The 20,499-nt window shown below is 49.0% G+C and overlaps 1 protein-coding gene across 1 annotated transcript in view; it reads left to right on the top strand.

Moving 5' to 3' along the window:
* The window catches only part of LOC144819788 (trypsin inhibitor ClTI-1-like), a 748,451-nt gene that overhangs the window by 658,823 nt on the left and 69,129 nt on the right, over nucleotides 1-20,499 (top strand). The window lies entirely within an intron of this gene.

The raw sequence follows: 20,499 nt of genomic DNA on the forward strand, positions 1-20,499 counted from the left end.
ATACATCGATGAATATAAGCAATTCAATTTCATCAGCTTGACCACAATCAGCTAGCAGATTTATTTTTTAAAATAGTGGTACGTATCAGCCATGCCCTACCCAAGAACTTTGCAACCCCACAGATCAGGGACAGAGATGATGTATCAGATGTGAGAATACGTAGGGCCGTCTTACATTGTCTTACTCCGAGCTCTTTACAAACTGGTTTTAGCCATTTTCTTCTAACATCCCTATATGCTTTACAGGCAAACAGAAAATGTGGTAGGGACTCACGAGGGCAAGAACAGCCCGGACAGGTAGCCAACTCTAACCCAGACCTCTTCCATCTCTCTGTAAAATCATTTAATGGGAGTGTCCCATATCTCATTTTTAAAAAGAGAGATCTATCTTTTGGTACTTGTATAAAGTCAAAGAAAGGTTCCAGCTTCCTGATGGGCTTATGCTCTAGAAATTTATTAGTTAGGGCCACCCACTTAGTACTATGTAATTACTCTGACTGGACCCACTCCCAGTAGATTTGTTTGATATTTCCTTTGGTAGGGGGTGTTTGGGCCAACCAAGCATCTTCCAGACCCAGGTCTATGAGCAGCATCCTTAGATTATTCAACCACTTGCTTTTCTTAGAGCTGTTCAATTTAATTAATTCGTCCAACACTAAAGCATAGTTCGCCAATTCGGGTGTCCTCCTTAGGCGCACCCAGAACAATAATGGATGGAGACGAGCTATATCCTTAATTGAACGTTTTCCCAGATCATGGAAGAGGGGTTTTAAGGGTGTTGAAAGAGGGAGGGACACCAGATCCCTCATAAACTTGTTCTCTGCTTTAACCAGTTCCGTGGTATTTTCAAACCCCCACATTTCTGAGCCATACACTGCGGAGGCTAACGCTTTCCCTTCGTATACCACCAGAGCCGGGGCTATAGGTTTACGAATTGAGATTTGTTGATTTCTCAGAATTGCCCCCGACGCTCTTCTAAAATTTAGGAGCATTTTGGTCACATGAGAGTCCCACTTCATTCGGTTATTCACCCTGATACCTAGATAGTCAAACACCTCCACTACCTCTAGTGGAGATCCATCTAGGGTAATATTAATCCTCCTTGGTTTTCTAGAAGTTGACAATACCATCAGCTTGGTTTTAGAGGTGTTAATAAGCAAACCCCGGGAATCACAAAACAGTTTAAAACTATCCAGCAGTTTCTGTAGCCCCATAGGGGTTTTAGCCATCAGCAGGGTATCATCTGCGAAAAGGAGTGAGGGTGTTTTCTCTCCCACCAGGACCGGGGCATTGGCCGGGTTCTCTCTCAAATGGGCTACCAACCCATTTATAAAAAGAGAGAACAAAGCCGGTGCCAACACACAGCCCTGGCAGACCCCCCTGTTCACAGGAACCCTGCCAGTCAAATCAAATCAAATCAAATCAAAAGTACTTTATTCGGTAGTTCATTTGATAAGAACACCATAAAAGTTCATGGAATACAATTTACAAAATCATTTGTATAATAAAATCACAATTTTAAAATGCTAAAAACAATTTAAAAAGAATTAGTTTAAAAAGAGAGCTCAGTTAAAAAACAGCAGAATGTAACATAGAATTTATCATTCATCTGGGAACCTGAAGATTAGTACGACTCATGGTCGAGACAATTCATAGGTTGCGACGGTGTTGAATACAAAATTTGAGAAAACGTACAATTGCTTTGGCATATTTTTCATTTTCTAAATATTGGAGTGCCAAGAATGCAGGGCGGCATTGGCGGAGTCCCCAAAGTTTTAGAATGGGGAGTAACCAATGTCTACGGGGTTCTACAAAGAATTTACAAAATAAAATAGTATGTATAGTTGATTGTGTAGATACCAAATCACACGGACAACATGAGCGTGTTGACGTCCAGTCATTTTGAATTGGGAAGGAGACTAACAAATGAAACATGTCGAACCTTAAACGAGTTAGCAACATTTTTTCGTATTGGGTTAAACTAAAAGACAAATAGGGTTCCAATACAAAGACAGTCTGGACTAGTATGGCTTGTTGTACAGATTGTTTATGAATCTCTGTTACTAAGCGTAGCTGTCTCAGGTGTACAAGACATTCCTTTTTTAGGTCCGCCTTAGAAATTTCATTTATCCTAGAAGGATAGTCGAAATATTTCTTATAGCCCAAGTCCTCTAGTGTTGCTTTGACAAAGGCTAGCCATTTGATTTTTTTACATTGGTCAAGGCTCAGGGTGTCTTGAATGATGGATCTCGTGAGATGGCATTGGTCAGTGACCCATATTCTACGCCACAACATTATTGGCTGTAATTTTATAATGTCTGTTACATAATCTAGTCCCAATTCTGTATGGCATGCATATGTGGAGGTACTCCTTGGGACCGCGAGTAGGTATCTTAAAAAGGAATTTTCAATCTTTTGAATAGCATCCACGTTTACAAAACCCCATAGTCCCGCCCCATATATTGCCGTAGATATGCATTTTGCATTGTATATTTTTATCATTTCTTGTATTGGACGTTGGCCCAGCCTTTGTGAAAATGCTTTTAGTGAGACAGTTTCCCTCAGAAAAGTAAGTTTCCTGGCATTGACCGCTGGGTTCCACTTGAACTTCTCATCTATTACTATTCCCAGGTATGGGTAGGTTGTTGTTCTGTCTAGTGGTTCGCCTTTTACAAACAACCTTCGGTGTTTCCCAATCCCCTTCCCGGCCTGCATAGTATAAGTTTTCTTAACATTTAGTTTTAAATTCAGAGTGGCCATAAAAGCACAGTATCTATCTAATGCACATTGGAGCTCATTTGGGGTTCTTGCTAAAATAACAGCATCGTCGGCATATAACAATGCAGGTATTTGCCGACGAGCTATTGTAGGTAGATCTTTGCTACCTCGAAGCATCGCTGCCTCCAGGCCGTTAGTATAGACAGTGAATAGAAAGGGGGCCAGCACGCAGCCCTGTCTGACCCCCTTTTCCACCCTGAAATTTCCAGTAAGTTCCCCTTTGACCCCGAATCTTACCCTACCTGTGGTTTCTGTATACATTTCACGGAGGAAATCAACAATCGCGGGGTCTACACCCATTTTCAGCACTATATTCCATAATGCTGAATGTGCGACACAATCAAACGCCGCTGATAAGTCGACGTAGACCATGTAAAGTGTAGACCCCTTAGCCTCCATGTATTTGCCTGCTAGGAGGGAGAGATTTAATGCTTGGTCCACTGTTCCAAGGCCTTCGCGAAAGCCATATAGTATGTCTGATATTACTCCTTGATCAGTTGCCCACTCCTGGAGTCGATTGAGAAGGATTCGCCCTGCCATCTTCCCAAGCGAGTCCAGTAGGGAGATAGGCCTGTAGCAGGACGGGGAATTTCGGTCCCCTTTCTTGAAGATCGGGACCAATATCGATGACTTCCAGGAATCTAATAGTCCTACCTTTAGTGTGGCGTTTAGAACATTTGTCAATATTGGGGACCAGAGGTCCGGGAGATGTTTGAAAACATCCGCTGGAACCCCATCTGGACCAGGGGCTTTACCAGTTTTTGAATTTTTTAATGCCAGTTGGACCTCCTCATGGGAAAATTGTACGTTTATTGGGTATGTAACCTGTGTTAGGGAGACTAGGTGATCGATATCTGCCGAGCTGTCTTTACTAAAAACGTTCGAAAAATGGGTTACCCATTCATCTTCGCTGATAGCGACGTCGATGGAGGGTGGTTCATTTTTATTGGTTAGAAACGGTGATCTTATTATATGCCAGAACAATGCGCTATCCTTCAACTCTGTGCTTTTGCTGAGGCGATTCCATAAATCAGCTTTTAGTTCTTGTTTTCTTAACCTTATCACAACAGTATACTCTTTCCTTAGTCTACCAACCTCAGCTCTATCCCTCTTATCCCTATTCAAGGCCTCTTTTAATCTTGTGTGTGCCTTTGTGCATGCCGAATTGAACCAACTACTATTTTGGTTTGTTTCGGACTTTTGCTTACAAGTCCTAGTTAACTCTTTGTGTATATTTTTTAAGACGGCATTACAACTGTTTATGACCTCCTTTGGTTGTAAATTAAGGTCAAGGCAGTTAGTAATTTCAGGACAGCACTGAATGACTATTTTATTGGTTGTGGCTTCCTTGTCAATTTTTCCCCATTTTAATGTATAACCATTCACCGAGCCTACTGCAAGTTCTTGTTGGCCTAAAACGGCCATAAGATTGGTGGGTTTATGTGGACTATTTTCCACAAAGGATGCAATAATTGGAAAATGATCACTCAGTGGGTTTTTTGCTACTTCAAACCGTTCAATATCTATCCCGTTTAGGGGCGAGATTAGTATATAGTCTATCAGACTTATTAGTCCTCTTCCATTAAAAGTTGGCAGAAAGGGAGCAGGAGGATTTTTTTTTTCATTTAGGAATGCTAATTCTAGTTCAGCCATAACCTCGTTCATTTTCTCTCCTTCGATGGAGTGTGTAAAATGAGTTATACCGAAGCCCTCCTCATCTGTGATACCACATTTGTTATTATTACTATTCCTGCATAGGTGGAGATTAAAGTCTCCCCCCCAAATTATTGTGCATGAATTTTTTGCATATTTTATGGTTTGTTCTTGTAGAGCTGTTGCAATCTCAGTGAGGGTAGTTAGCAAATTGATTTGCGGCAGATTATTGTAGAAATTTACTAATATATACACTTTTTGTTTACTCCTTTTTAAAATTATGAGTTGGAAGTTAGCTTTTATTATTGAGGGAACAATGTCCTTCATTTGTATGGTATTTAGAATATAGGTGGCGAGGCCACCGCTGTTTCTGCCCGAGGGAGATTTCCTTGCAGGGGACCAAAATGTTTTATAGCCCGCTATATGTATGGGCGTAATGGCCCAAGTCTCCTGAAGGCAGATGATAGCACTTAAGTTAAGTTGCATCAGAAAATTGGGATTGCTATGTTTTTGTGCTAATCCAGCAATATTCCAAAATGTAAAATGTAGTTTTGACTTTGTGTGAGTTGGGGCTATGACAGTGACTGAATTATCTACATGCCCCAATATACCGGGAGTAGTAGGAGCCGGTGATACGTTCGAAGTATCCTCTTTTTCGTAGTGCCCCGATGAAGTTGACATAGATATACCCCCAGATTGTAGGTTCACCCCTGATTCTAGTATAGGTGCATCTTCCCAGTTGGTTATTGGAGTGGTGAGTCAGTCATTACTATCTAGCCCAGAAAATACATTGTATCTGTTGTGAGTAGGAATATTATAAGAAGTAATTGGCAGCTGAGCAGCTTGGGTCCATCGATTGTCCCTGTAATCTTGATGAAGGGTAGTAGAAAGATAGGGATGAAGTGTTGGAGGCAAGCGAGTTTGACTCTGATGCCATTGTACTGATCCTGTGGGGTAAACAAACTTGGAATTTTGTTGGAAGAAGGGAGTCTTCATTTCTGACAGAAAGTGCCTTTCATGGGGAGGATTCATAAGGTTAGGCGGTATACTTAAACTTGATGGGAGCAGGTGCCTATAAAAGTAACCCAGGGGAAGCAAAGTAGTGTTGAATTCCCATGTAGAGGGTGGGGGGGCACTGGCAAGTGTCTTTTCTGCCCATTGAGGGTTTCTGAAATTGAGTGTTACACAGTCGCCCTCAAATTTTTTTCGCAAAGGGCCTATCCATCCCACTCTCTGTACATGGGTGATTTCTCCCGCACATTCCAGTGGGAAATTACAATTTAGCGAGAGCCAATGAAGGATTTTATTTTTTAATGATAGAACAGTTTCTGACTGTTCGTGCTTAAGTATAGGCACATTAACCAACACAAGTACAAAGGCTCCACATTCTGGCGGTAAGGTGATCCGTGAGGGAATTTGCTTAGCTTTATATGGAAATTCAGAGGGGGTCTTAGGATAGATTGTTGTTGTCGTCATGTTACTGGAATGAATAGGAATTTGTGACACGTGTTGCGAAGCTGTTTGAGGTTTTCTGAGGTGAGCACTACCGGTCGTTGGGGTAAGACTAGTAGCTGGTGCAGGGTGAGTTGATGGTGTTGATTTATTAGGTATTGTCTTTTGTTTTGTCTCTACAACTCCACCGGCAATGGGTTTTGGTTGTGGCGGCGCTGTTTTACTTTCGTTGGGATTAGCCTTTTGTACTGTAGCCACGTTGAGAGGAGGGGCAGGAGGAGTGTTTTTATTTAGAGATGCCAGTTCTTCAATTCTCTTCTCTAGTCGAGCGAGCCTGGATTCGACTGGTGATATATAGATACTCAGAAGATCCCCGATTCGCTCAATCAGGTGATCATAGTCTGTGGTAGTATCTGACCTATCTCTGTATGCGTGACTAGTGTTTGTGTTGAAAGACTCAAGTTGTTGATGTACATCAGCCAACGTGGCTTTGCCTTTTTGTCCTTTCGGGCGTTTACATTTCTCGCGAGTCGATGGCAAAGGTTGCATAGTAGATATGGCAGGTTTTAGAATTGCCCTCCCCTGTGTATCCCCCGAAGCGTTCTCATGGGTATCCTCAACTAATTCAGGAGTTAAGGCCACATTGAGGAGGGGAGATCTTTCTAGATCACTGTCCAGCTCACAGTTCGTGCTAGTGTCCGATATTGATAGATTTACCTCATTCGGTAAGGTGTGAGGGACGTCTATAATATCGTTAGTGTCTTCCACTCTCAAAGTACCGGTAATACCAGGACTTCTGGCTAATTTAATGCTTCCTAAAGAGGAGCGTTTCGCACAGTTCAGGTCCCGGGATACTCTTCGTTGCAGTATTGAGATGCTAAGGTCGATGGCATCGTTAGTACGTGTAATAAAACTGTCTATTGGGCCTATCACTGCAGCCGCCCCAGCAGCAGTCTTGCTCCTGCTGCCCCTTGTAGACATGTTGTAAATGGTTATATGTTTTTTTGTGGGAGGTAGCTAGAGATCTTTATTAACAACAAAACAGAGCAAATGTCAGTATGTGATGCAGATCCACTGTTAAATGGTACTGTGAAACAAGTCAAAGAAATCCTACTTGTTGTGAAGGTGTAGATGTTAGAGGGTAGGTCCGTCCAGTCCTCGGGCGTCCCCGGACGGCCACAGACGGCCCGCCCTTTGCCCGGGCTTAGCCCGGCGTCCCGCTCGCGTCCCGCGAGGGAGGGGTTACGCCGCTTATATGCGCCTCCTGGCGCTTGCAGGCGGTAGGCGGAGACCGCGTGGGGTGCTGGAGTTTGTAGTTTTCCTGCCCGCTCTCCTCGCTGCGACAGCACTCCGGTTCTCGAGGGAGGCGTGCGGCGGGAGGCAGGACGGCTCCAGGCAGGAGGACAGCAGCAACCCAGCCCCTGCGCCCGTCAAGTTTCCAGAAAAGGGTCCAAGTAGCAAGCCCAAAAAGTAAGGTTCCCCCGCTCTGCAGGGGTTACGCCGCTTATATGCGCTTCCTGGCGCTTGCAGGCGGTAGGCGGAGACCGGGTGGGGTGCTGGAGTTTGTAGTTTTCCTGCCCGCTCTCCTCGCTGCGACAGCACTCCGGTTCTCGAGGGAGGCGTGCGGCGGGAGGCAGGACGGCTCCAGGCAGGAGGACAGCAGCAACCCAGCTCCTGCGCCCGTCAAGTTTCCAGAAAAGGGTCCAAGTAGCAAGCCCAAAAAGTAAGGTTCCCCCGCTCTGCAGGGGTTACGCCGCTTATATGCGCCTCCTGGCGCTTGCAGGCGGTAGGCGGAGACCGCGTGGGGTGCTGGAGTTTGTAGTTTTCCTGCCCGCTCTCCTCGCTGCGACAGCACTCCGGTTCTCGAGGGAGGCGTGCGGCGGGAGGCAGGACGGTTCCAGGCAGGAGGACAGCAGCAACCCAGCCCCTGCGCCCGTCAAGTTTCCAGAAAAGGGTCCAAGTAGCAAGCCCAAAAAGTAAGGTTCCCCCGCTCTGCAGGGGTTACGCCGCTTATATGCGCCTCCTGGCGCTTGCAGGCGGTAGGCGGAGACCGCGTGGGGTGCTGGAGTTTGTAGTTTTCCTGCCCGCTCTCCTCGCTGCGACAGCACTCCGGTTCTCGAGGGAGGCGTGCGGCGGGAGGCAGGACGGCTCCAGGCAGGAGGACAGCAGCAACCCAGCCCCTGCGCCCGTCAAGTTTCCAGAAAAGGGTCCAAGTAGCAAGCCCAAAAAGTAAGGTTCCCCTGCCAGTCAGTTGTCTCTGGCTCCCCCATCTGATTTTTGCAAAATTCTCCTCATGGAGCTTTTTAACAAACTCAAGAAGATAACGTGGGAAGCCCATGTCATTTAGAACCTGCCATAGCCTTGCACGGCAAAAACAACAAGTGATGGACTGAATGTGGATCAATGTCACACACTCCCCCAGTCAAAAGATCTGGGCCCAAATCCATCGTTTTTTTGCACTCCACACCACCCTGGGTTAGACAATGGCGATATGCAAATCAGCTCTGACCCTGTTGCCCCATGGGAACAGTCCAGTCCGAACTACAAAAGCCATGTCCTTCCCAGAACGGAATCAAGCATCCGAGGACCGGACCGGTTTCGAGGTAACACCTCTCTTCAGCCCGGCTAGCTTGACTCCAAGTGGTGTGGAGTGCCTGGGACCCACGTCTGGGCATCCCCAGCGCACTTAGGGCGGCAATTGCAAAAACAACAAGTGATGGACTGAATGTGGATCAATGTCACACACTCCCCCAGTCAAAAGATCTGGGCCCAAATCCATCGTTTTTTTGCACTCCACACCACCCTGGGTTAGACAATGGTGATATGCAAATCAGCTCTGACCCTGTTGCCCCATGGGAACAGTCCAGTCCGAACTACAAAAGCCATGTCCTTCCCAGAACGGAATCAAGCATCCGAGGACCGGACCGGTTTCGAGGTAACACCTCTCTTCAGCCCGGCTAGCTTGACTCCAAGTGGTGTGGAGTGCCTGGGACCCACGTCTGGGCATCCCCAGCGCACTTAGGGCGGCAATTGCAAAAACAACAAGTGATGGACTGAATGTGGATCAATGTCACACACTCCCCCAGTCAAAAGATCTGGGCCCAAATCCATCGTTTTTTTGCACTCCACACCACCCTGGGTTAGACAATGGCGATATGCAAATCAGCTCTGACCCTGTTGCCCCATGGGAACAGTCCAGTCCGAACTACAAAAGCCATGTCCTTCCCAGAACGGAATCAAGCATCCGAGGACCGGACCGGTTTCGAGGTAACACCTCTCTTCAGCCCGGCTAGCTTGACTCCAAGTGGTGTGGAGTGCCTGGGACCCACGTCTGGGCATCCCCAGCGCACTTAGGGCGGCAATTGCAAAAACAACAAGTGATGGACTGAATGTGGATCAATGTCACACACTCCCCCAGTCAAAAGATCTGGGCCCAAATCCATCGTTTTTTTGCACTCCACACCACCCTGGGTTAGACAATGGCGATATGCAAATCAGCTCTGACCCTGTTGCCCCATGGGAACAGTCCAGTCCGAACTACAAAAGCCATGTCCTTCCCAGAACGGAATCAAGCATCCGAGGACCGGACCGGTTTCGAGGTAACACCTCTCTTCAGCCCGGCTAGCTTGACTCCAAGTGGTGTGGAGTGCCTGGGACCCACGTCTGGGCATCCCCAGCGCACTTAGGGCGGCAATTGCAAAAACAACAAGTGATGGACTGAATGTGGATCAATGTCACACACTCCCCCAGTCAAAAGATCTGGGCCCAAATCCATCGTTTTTTTGCACTCCACACCACCCTGGGTTAGACAATGGCGATAAGCAAATCAGCTCTGACCCTGTTGCCCCATGGGAACAGTCCAGTCCGAACTACAAAAGCCATGTCCTTCCCAGAACGGAATCAAGCATCCGAGGACCGGACCGGTTTCGAGGTAACACCTCTCTTCAGCCCGGCTAGCTTGACTCCAAGTGGTGTGGAGTGCCTGGGACCCACGTCTGGGCATCCCCAGCGCACTTAGGGCGGCAATTGCAAAAACAACAAGTGATGGACTGAATGTGGATCAATGTCACACACTCCCCCAGTCAAAAGATCTGGGCCCAAATCCATCGTTTTTTTGCACTCCACACCACCCTGGGTTAGACAATGGCGATATGCAAATCAGCTCTGACCCTGTTGCCCCATGGGAACAGTCCAGTCCGAACTACAAAAGCCATGTCCTTCCCAGAACGGAATCAAGCATCCGAGGACCGGACCGGTTTCGAGGTAACACCTCTCTTCAGCCCGGCTAGCTTGACTCCAAGTGGTGTGGAGTGCCTGGGACCCACGTCTGGGCATCCCCAGCGCACTTAGGGCGGCAATTGCAAAAACAACAAGTGATGGACTGAATGTGGATCAATGTCACACACTCCCCCAGTCAAAAGATCTGGGCCCAAATCCATCGTTTTTTTGCACTCCACACCACCCTGGGTTAGACAATGGCGATATGCAAATCAGCTCTGACCCTGTTGCCCCATGGGAACAGTCCAGTCCGAACTACAAAAGCCATGTCCTTCCCAGAACGGAATCAAGCATCCGAGGACCGGACCGGTTTCGAGGTAACACCTCTCTTCAGCCCGGCTAGCTTGACTCCAAGTGGTGTGGAGTGCCTGGGACCCACGTCTGGGCATCCCCAGCGCACTTAGGGCGGCAATTGCAAAAACAACAAGTGATGGACTGAATGTGGATCAATGTCACACACTCCCCCAGTCAAAAGATCTGGGCCCAAATCCATCGTTTTTTTGCACTCCACACCACCCTGGGTTAGACAATGGCGATATGCAAATCAGCTCTGACCCTGTTGCCCCATGGGAACAGTCCAGTCCGAACTACAAAAGCCATGTCCTTCCCAGAACGGAATCAAGCATCCGAGGACCGGACCGGTTTCGAGGTAACACCTCTCTTCAGCCCGGCTAGCTTGACTCCAAGTGGTGTGGAGTGCCTGGGACCCACGTCTGGGCATCCCCAGCGCACTTAGGGCGGCAATTGCAAAAACAACAAGTGATGGACTGAATGTGGATCAATGTCACACACTCCCCCAGTCAAAAGATCTGGGCCCAAATCCATCGTTTTTTTGCACTCCACACCACCCTGGGTTAGACAATGGCGATATGCAAATCAGCTCTGACCCTGTTGCCCCATGGGAACAGTCCAGTCCGAACTACAAAAGCCATGTCCTTCCCAGAACGGAATCAAGCATCCGAGGACCGGACCGGTTTCGAGGTAACACCTCTCTTCAGCCCGGCTAGCTTGACTCCAAGTGGTGTGGAGTGCCTGGGACCCACGTCTGGGCATCCCCAGCGCACTTAGGGCGGCAATTGCAAAAACAACAAGTGATGGACTGAATGTGGATCAATGTCACACACTCCCCCAGTCAAAAGATCTGGGCCCAAATCCATCGTTTTTTTGCACTCCACACCACCCTGGGTTAGACAATGGCGATATGCAAATCAGCTCTGACCCTGTTGCCCCATGGGAACAGTCCAGTCCGAACTACAAAAGCCATGTCCTTCCCAGAACGGAATCAAGCATCCGAGGACCGGACCGGTTTCGAGGTAACACCTCTCTTCAGCCCGGCTAGCTTGACTCCAAGTGGTGTGGAGTGCCTGGGACCCACGTCTGGGCATCCCCAGCGCACTTAGGGCGGCAATTGCAAAAACAACAAGTGATGGACTGAATGTGGATCAATGTCACACACTCCCCCAGTCAAAAGATCTGGGCCCAAATCCATCGTTTTTTTGCACTCCACACCACCCTGGGTTAGACAATGGCGATATGCAAATCAGCTCTGACCCTGTTGCCCCATGGGAACAGTCCAGTCCGAACTACAAAAGCCATGTCCTTCCCAGAACGGAATCAAGCATCCGAGGACCGGACCGGTTTCGAGGTAACACCTCTCTTCAGCCCGGCTAGCTTGACTCCAAGTGGTGTGGAGTGCCTGGGACCCACGTCTGGGCATCCCCAGTGCACTTAGGGCGGCAATTGCAAAAACAACAAGTGATGGACTGAATGTGGATCAATGTCACACACTCCCCCAGTCAAAAGATCTGGGCCCAAATCCATCGTTTTTTTGCACTCCACACCACCCTGGGTTAGACAATGGCGATATGCAAATCAGCTCTGACCCTGTTGCCCCATGGGAACAGTCCAGTCCGAACTACAAAAGCCATGTCCTTCCCAGAACGGAATCAAGCATCCGAGGACCGGACCGGTTTCGAGGTAACACCTCTCTTCAGCCCGGCTAGCTTGACTCCAAGTGGTGTGGAGTGCCTGGGACCCACGTCTGGGCATCCCCAGCGCACTTAGGGCGGCAATTGCAAAAACAACAAGTGATGGACTGAATGTGGATCAATGTCACACACTCCCCCAGTCAAAAGATCTGGGCCCAAATCCATCGTTTTTTTGCACTCCACACCACCCTGGGTTAGACAATGGCGATATGCAAATCAGCTCTGACCCTGTTGCCCCATGGGAACAGTCCAGTCCGAACTACAAAAGCCATGTCCTTCCCAGAACGGAATCAAGCATCCGAGGACCGGACCGGTTTCGAGGTAACACCTCTCTTCAGCCCGGCTAGCTTGACTCCAAGTGGTGTGGAGTGCCTGGGACCCACGTCTGGGCATCCCCAGCGCACTTAGGGCGGCAATTGCAAAAACAACAAGTGATGGACTGAATGTGGATCAATGTCACACACTCCCCCAGTCAAAAGATCTGGGCCCAAATCCATCGTTTTTTTGCACTCCACACCACCCTGGGTTAGACAATGGCGATATGCAAATCAGCTCTGACCCTGTTGCCCCATGGGAACAGTCCAGTCCGAACTACAAAAGCCATGTCCTTCCCAGAACGGAATCAAGCATCCGAGGACCGGACCGGTTTCGAGGTAACACCTCTCTTCAGCCCGGCTAGCTTGACTCCAAGTGGTGTGGAGTGCCTGGGACCCACGTCTGGGCATCCCCAGCGCACTTAGGGCGGCAATTGCAAAAACAACAAGTGATGGACTGAATGTGGATCAATGTCACACACTCCCCCAGTCAAAAGATCTGGGCCCAAATCCATCGTTTTTTTGCACTCCACACCACCCTGGGTTAGACAATGGCGATATGCAAATCAGCTCTGACCCTGTTGCCCCATGGGAACAGTCCAGTCCGAACTACAAAAGCCATGTCCTTCCCAGAACGGAATCAAGCATCCGAGGACCGGACCGGTTTCGAGGTAACACCTCTCTTCAGCCCGGCTAGCTTGACTCCAAGTGGTGTGGAGTGCCTGGGACCCACGTCTGGGCATCCCCAGCGCACTTAGGGCGGCAATTGCAAAAACAACAAGTGATGGACTGAATGTGGATCAATGTCACACACTCCCCCAGTCAAAAGATCTGGGCCCAAATCCATCGTTTTTTTGCACTCCACACCACCCTGGGTTAGACAATGGCGATATGCAAATCAGCTCTGACCCTGTTGCCCCATGGGAACAGTCCAGTCCGAACTACAAAAGCCATGTCCTTCCCAGAACGGAATCAAGCATCCGAGGACCGGACCGGTTTCGAGGTAACACCTCTCTTCAGCCCGGCTAGCTTGACTCCAAGTGGTGTGGAGTGCCTGGGACCCACGTCTGGGCATCCCCAGCGCACTTAGGGCGGCAATTGCAAAAACAACAAGTGATGGACTGAATGTGGATCAATGTCACACACTCCCCCAGTCAAAAGATCTGGGCCCAAATCCATCGTTTTTTTGCACTCCACACCACCCTGGGTTAGACAATGGCGATATGCAAATCAGCTCTGACCCTGTTGCCCCATGGGAACAGTCCAGTCCGAACTACAAAAGCCATGTCCTTCCCAGAACGGAATCAAGCATCCGAGGACCGGACCGGTTTCGAGGTAACACCTCTCTTCAGCCCGGCTAGCTTGACTCCAAGTGGTGTGGAGTGCCTGGGACCCACGTCTGGGCATCCCCAGTGCACTTAGGGCGGCAATTGCAAAAACAACAAGTGATGGACTGAATGTGGATCAATGTCACACACTCCCCCAGTCAAAAGATCTGGGCCCAAATCCATCGTTTTTTTGCACTCCACACCACCCTGGGTTAGACAATGGCGATATGCAAATCAGCTCTGACCCTGTTGCCCCATGGGAACAGTCCAGTCCGAACTACAAAAGCCATGTCCTTCCCAGAACGGAATCAAGCATCCGAGGACCGGACCGGTTTCGAGGTAACACCTCTCTTCAGCCCGGCTAGCTTGACTCCAAGTGGTGTGGAGTGCCTGGGACCCACGTCTGGGCATCCCCAGCGCACTTAGGGCGGCAATTGCAAAAACAACAAGTGATGGACTGAATGTGGATCAATGTCACACACTCCCCCAGTCAAAAGATCTGGGCCCAAATCCATCGTTTTTTTGCACTCCACACCACCCTGGGTTAGACAATGGCGATATGCAAATCAGCTCTGACCCTGTTGCCCCATGGGAACAGTCCAGTCCGAACTACAAAAGCCATGTCCTTCCCAGAACGGAATCAAGCATCCGAGGACCGGACCGGTTTCGAGGTAACACCTCTCTTCAGCCCGGCTAGCTTGACATTGATCCACATTCAGTCCATCACTTGTTGTTTTTGCAATTGCCGCCCTAAGTGCGCTGGGGATGCCCAGACGTGGGTCCCAGGCACTCCACACCACTTGGAGTCAAGCTAGCCGGGCTGAAGAGAGGTGTTACCTCGAAACCGGTCCGGTCCTCGGATGCTTGATTCCGTTCTGGGAAGGACATGGCTTTTGTAGTTCGGACTGGACTGTTCCCATGGGGCAACAGGGTCAGAGCTGATTTGCATATCGCCATTGTCTAACCCAGGGTGGTGTGGAGTGCAAAAAATCGATGGATTTGGGCCCAGATCTTTTGACTGGGGGAGTGTGTGACATTGATCCACATTCAGTCCATCACTTGTTGTTTTTGCAATTGCCGCCCTAAGTGCGCTGGGGATGCCCAGACGTGGGTCCCAGGCACTCCACACCACTTGGAGTCAAGCTAGCCGGGCTGAAGAGAGGTGTTACCTCGAAACCGGTCCGGTCCTCGGATGCTTGATTCCGTTCTGGGAAGGACATGGCTTTTGTAGTTCGGACTGGACTGTTCCCATGGGGCAACAGGGTCAGAGCTGATTTGCATATCGCCATTGTCTAACCCAGGGTGGTGTGGAGTGCAAAAAAACGATGGATTTGGGCCCAGATCTTTTGACTGGGGGAGTGTGTGACATTGATCCACATTCAGTCCATCACTTGTTGTTTTTGCAATTGCCGCCCTAAGTGCGCTGGGGATGCCCAGACGTGGGTCCCAGGCACTCCACACCACTTGGAGTCAAGCTAGCCGGGCTGAAGAGAGGTGTTACCTCGAAACCGGTCCGGTCCTCGGATGCTTGATTCCGTTCTGGGAAGGACATGGCTTTTGTAGTTCGGACTGGACTGTTCCCATGGGGCAACAGGGTCAGAGCTGATTTGCATATCGCCATTGTCTAACCCAGGGTGGTGTGGAGTGCAAAAAAACGATGGATTTGGGCCCAGATCTTTTGACTGGGGGAGTGTGTGACATTGATCCACATTCAGTCCATCACTTGTTGTTTTTGCAATTGCCGCCCTAAGTGCGCTGGGGATGCCCAGACGTGGGTCCCAGGCACTCCACACCACTTGGAGTCAAGCTAGCCGGGCTGAAGAGAGGTGTTACCTCGAAACCGGTCCGGTCCTCGGATGCTTGATTCCGTTCTGGGAAGGACATGGCTTTTGTAGTTCGGACTGGACTGTTCCCATGGGGCAACAGGGTCAGAGCTGATTTGCATATCGCCATTGTCTAACCCAGGGTGGTGTGGAGTGCAAAAAAACGATGGATTTGGGCCCAGATCTTTTGACTGGGGGAGTGTGTGACATTGATCCACATTCAGTCCATCACTTGTTGTTTTTGCAATAGCCTTGCACGGGGCACCAAGTCGAAGGCGTTTTTCAGGTCAATGAAGACCAGGTATAAACTTCCTTTCTCGATGGAAACAGTTTTCCAGTAAACCACAAAGAATCTGAAAACCTGGTCCATCGTACCCACCCTTTCCCTGAAACCCGCCTGGAAGTGTGTCAGAATGTTCCCCTCATCAAGCCAAGACCCTATTCTAGACACAATAACCCTGCCCACTACTTTTTGAATCGCATCGATTAAACTAATCGGCCTGTAGTTTGCAGGGTCCTCCCTGGCGCCTTTCTTGAATATGGTTACAACTTCAGCTCCCTTCCACGACTCAGGGACCGGGTGTCCCTGTGCAATTAAGTTCATAAGAAGGGTGATGAAGTTGGCCCATAATGGGGGGTCGTGTAGAAATAAATCACCGGGGAGGCTGTCCGGCCCTGCTGCCTTTCCCGGGGTTACACTCTTTATGGCCAATTCAAGCTCATTGATGGTGAAGGAATCAGATGGCTCAGTGGTATCTGTAGACAACTCTCTCATTGGCCCTTGACTTCGATCTTGTTCCATCTCGCCAGAATATAGTTTGGAAAAGTGTAAGAACCATTGCTGGTCCGTTATGTGGTTTGGGACGGGTTCTTCTCCCCTTCTGTTAAGTTTGTTTATTAACTCCCAGAATAGGGTAGAATCTTCTAGCTGGGCAGCTACTTTCAGCTGTTGCCAGTGGTCCTCCTCCCACTCCCGTTTTGCCAGATACACCGTGTTACTATATTCCTTTCTAGCATCCCTAATAGCCACGGGATCTTTGCTATGCAGTGCGAGGGTTATAGACTTTCTTTTATCCCTACACCTGGCCGTGTACCACAAATTACCACACTTGGGCATACTGTTCTTATTACTTCTAGTTACCTTTGTGGTAAAGAAGTAGCCTAGTTTCTCTACAAGATTGCTATATAGATACCTTAGGCCAGGTCCCTGCGTAGTATCTTGAGGCAGATTAAGTGCAGTCAGTTCCCTGCTCATCGCTAATACTAGTTCTTTGATACCAGACAGTGTTTCTTCCTGACAAGCCACCTTCTGCCATTTTAATCTGCCGTTACAGTTGGAAGGGACAACCTCTTTTGTTTTCAGTAACGGGGGTTTAGGTACTTCTCCCGAGTTTTCCCCCATAATTTTCATGCATAGAGGGTTATGATCGCTGTCTTGCGACGGGATCACCTCCATGTCTAATAAGCTCCCCCAAAATGGGGTATTAAGCAGAATGTAATCAATACGTGAGGGACTGCTAGGCCTATTAAAAGTCATTGACCCATTGGGATCCGAGGTGGTTCTACCATTCAGTGCTCGCAGATTGTATTTCATAGCTAGAGCATTGATTTGAACCACCCTTGGTGTCCATTTCCAAATTATCGGCAAATTGAGCGGAGGAATTCCCAACCTTGCATCTTCCTCACTCACCCCCATTAGATCCTCTTCTATCAGTGGCTCATATGTACAATTGAAGTCACCACCCACGATGATATTGACCAAAGGTGGGACACCTGCTAATGCAGTTTCTAAAGCTGCTATGGTGTCTGAGCTTTGTCCCCCTGGGGTGCCTCTAGCATAAATGTTAAACAATTCCACCGATATGTCATTGTGAGGACTTCTTACAGATAAGTGTATAATGTCACTCGAACCTGAGTTATAATTAGAGATGTCACAATTTAATGCCACACTGATCCATATTTGTAAGTCTCCAGATGGTCGCCCTTTCCCCGAGTTAATTGCTGGAATATAGAAAGTGGAATACCCAGACTTATACAGCGGTGTCGTGCTCCAAGTCTCCTGAAACATGCAGATCTCATACTGGCTGATGAACTGATTCCATTCTGGGATGGCCAGTTTCTTTTGGAGACCAGCTATGTTCCATGAGAGCAGGGAGACCACACCGTTGTTTCCTTCCTCACCGGCAGGGGAAGCCCGAGGGACCAAGTCCATTAGATTAAAGTTGAACGGGCCCGTGGGCACTCTTGAATCAGGGGACCAATTCACAAGCTCACAATGGTCAACACTACCCAATCTAGAGCCTTCCCGGCTCACATTAGTCAGGGTTGCCATAGTAGCTGGGATCAATTTTTCCGTACTGACAGCAACAAGTGTGTACTTTATTGTACAGTTAATAAAAACCATTACAAAAACCAGCAGCAATAAAAGCAGTTAAAAATATCTATAGCAGCCTAGGGAATAGAATGGAGTTTGGCCTCATATAGGACACTGCTCATGAGGAGACCATCTATCACTGCACTGTCTCTATGCAATTCATGTTTTTTAGTTTTAAATGAATGAAAGCACACTTCCAGTTTTTATGAGATAGTTTCCGAATGTGGTGAGTCCAAAGAAACTACAGAGGGCATTTCCTTATCTAGTCAGTCTGTTTTATTCAGGTCAGAATCAGCCTGTATCCAGTCTCTGGAGCACAGTGGGAAATATCTAATTTGGATATTAGAATGGTTAGGGGGCAGGATCGATACTCCAGGGATACTAAGTTTTCCGCCATCGCCACGCTACTCAACTTTATTGCAATACAGTCTGTGTGGGAGCTAAACAGGGACAGTCTTTTAACACTGATCATATCCTCCCTGATAATTGATCTGCATCCCCTCACATGTCGTATCCAGTGAAGTGCTTTGTTATGAATGGCTTCACTGCTCTCATAAACATGACCCCCCCAGATTTTGGGACCCTGGTTAGGTATACCGTGGCCTTTGAGTTCCCCAGGGGCTTATTATTAGACTGGGGTCTCTGGCAACCACCTGTGCTTCGCCCCGTATTCAAAGTACTTGGGCTACCAGAGTTGGTTTTAAGCGGGCATTGATCATAGCACTTTTGTATAGCTCCCCCTGATTTTGTCACATCTGCATACGAGCCCGTATTGGGAAGCACCGTGCAGTTCTTACTGCCTATCTGACTATGGACCATGGTAACTTTTCCTAGTAGCCCCCCACCAGGCTTGGGTTTTATGAGGGGGGGTTCCCTTGTGTTCGATTGTGTTACTAATGCAGGGGGTATTAGAGGCAATGCTTTTTTAATCCCCCCCGTTTCCCCCTTCCGTGATAGTTCCAACAACAATTTTTTAATTAAACCCAATTCCCTCTCGAGAGTTCCCATTTTATTCATCAATAATCTATTAGAGGAAAGACATGTTGAACAGTCCTCATGGTTGCCCGTCTTGTGATCTAATTTCCTAGTGCCATGTGATGTTTCATCAACTAGATCCCCGGATTCGCCTTCTAAAACAGCAAATCTGTTAGAGCAGGGAATCATTTTCTCAATTAGAGCCCCATTTTGGGCTAGGATAGGAATCTCAGGAATGGCCTCTGGTGGGCCTATCTTAGTGGGCGAAATGACAGTGTTTAAAGTTTCTACAGGACCTTCTTCCGATAGGCACTCGGGCGGGCTATGCACTTCAACAATTGGACGGGGGGAGGGTGTTTCTTGTTAAAAATTGCAGGGATCCCCTTGCTCCGGTTTGTTTTCGGGGCCCCATTACATAGGTCACTTTCCTCCCTCGCAGTAGGTCCAGTATTTCCCCCCAAGATCGCCTCACATTCACTGACAATGGCTACAATGCTTGAGAGGACACAATTGGTGGCCGCATGCTGAGACTTGTTTGCTTTTTTTCCCTTTTTTGTAATTGCGAGAGCGGGACCCCCCTCCATAGATTTCCTTTTTCCCATTGTTCCCGATCAGGTCCCCCTTGGTAGCTTTGTTATTGGATATTAGGCACCCTTTGGGTATAATTATTAAAACACTGTTGGCAATAGTCTCCCTTGTGATCCCCACAGTACCTTTTAGTCCATATGTTCTTGTTGTAGGTGCGTTTGGAGCCAAGTGAAAGAGGGGTGGCCCAGCCCTGCCTCATCCTGTCACGAGACGGGCCCGCCCTTGGCCCGGGCACGCCCGCGCGCGTCCTGCGCTGCGGGAGGCGCTTCGGTATTTTAAGGGCCTCCAGGCGCTTGCAGATGACGTGCGTCGTGCGCTCCCCACTGCCTGCCGGGAATTGGAGTCCTCCGGCGTTGATGCTGGTGCGGGGCAGTAGACGCAGTCACCTAGCGGGACTTTAGCCTGCCACCGACTTGGTCCCAAAAACAGGTACGGTGGTGGTGGAGTGTCCCGCGCTGCGGGAGGCGCCTCGGTCTTTTAAGCACCTCCGAGCGTTTGCAGATGACGTGCGTCGTGCGCGCCCCACTGCCTGCCGGGAATTGTAATCCTCCGGCTTTCATGCTGGTGCGGCGCAGTAGACGCGGTCACCTAGCGGGGCTTTAGCCTGCCCCCGACTTGGTCCCAAAAACAGGTACGGTGGTGGTGGAGTGTCCAGCGCTGCGGGAGGCGCATCGGTCTTTTAAGCGCCTCTGGGCGCTTGCGGATGACGTGCGTCGTGCGCGCCCCACTGCCTGCCGGGAATTGGAGTCCTCCAGCGTTGATGCTGGTGCGGGGCAGTAGACGCGGTCACCTAGCGGGGCTTTAGCCTGCACCCGAGGTGGTCCCAAAAACAGGTACGTGGTGGTGGAGGGTCTAAATGCCAGTTGTCGGTTTTGGGCTGATAGAAGTAGCCCAAAGGGAGAACTTGTGTGCCTACATCCATAGTGTTAGTATCATTAATTCCCCGAA

The sequence above is a fragment of the Lissotriton helveticus genome, chromosome 2_1, assembly GCF_964261635.1.
Source record: "Lissotriton helveticus chromosome 2_1, aLisHel1.1, whole genome shotgun sequence".
NCBI classification, from domain to species: domain Eukaryota; kingdom Metazoa; phylum Chordata; class Amphibia; order Caudata; family Salamandridae; genus Lissotriton; species Lissotriton helveticus.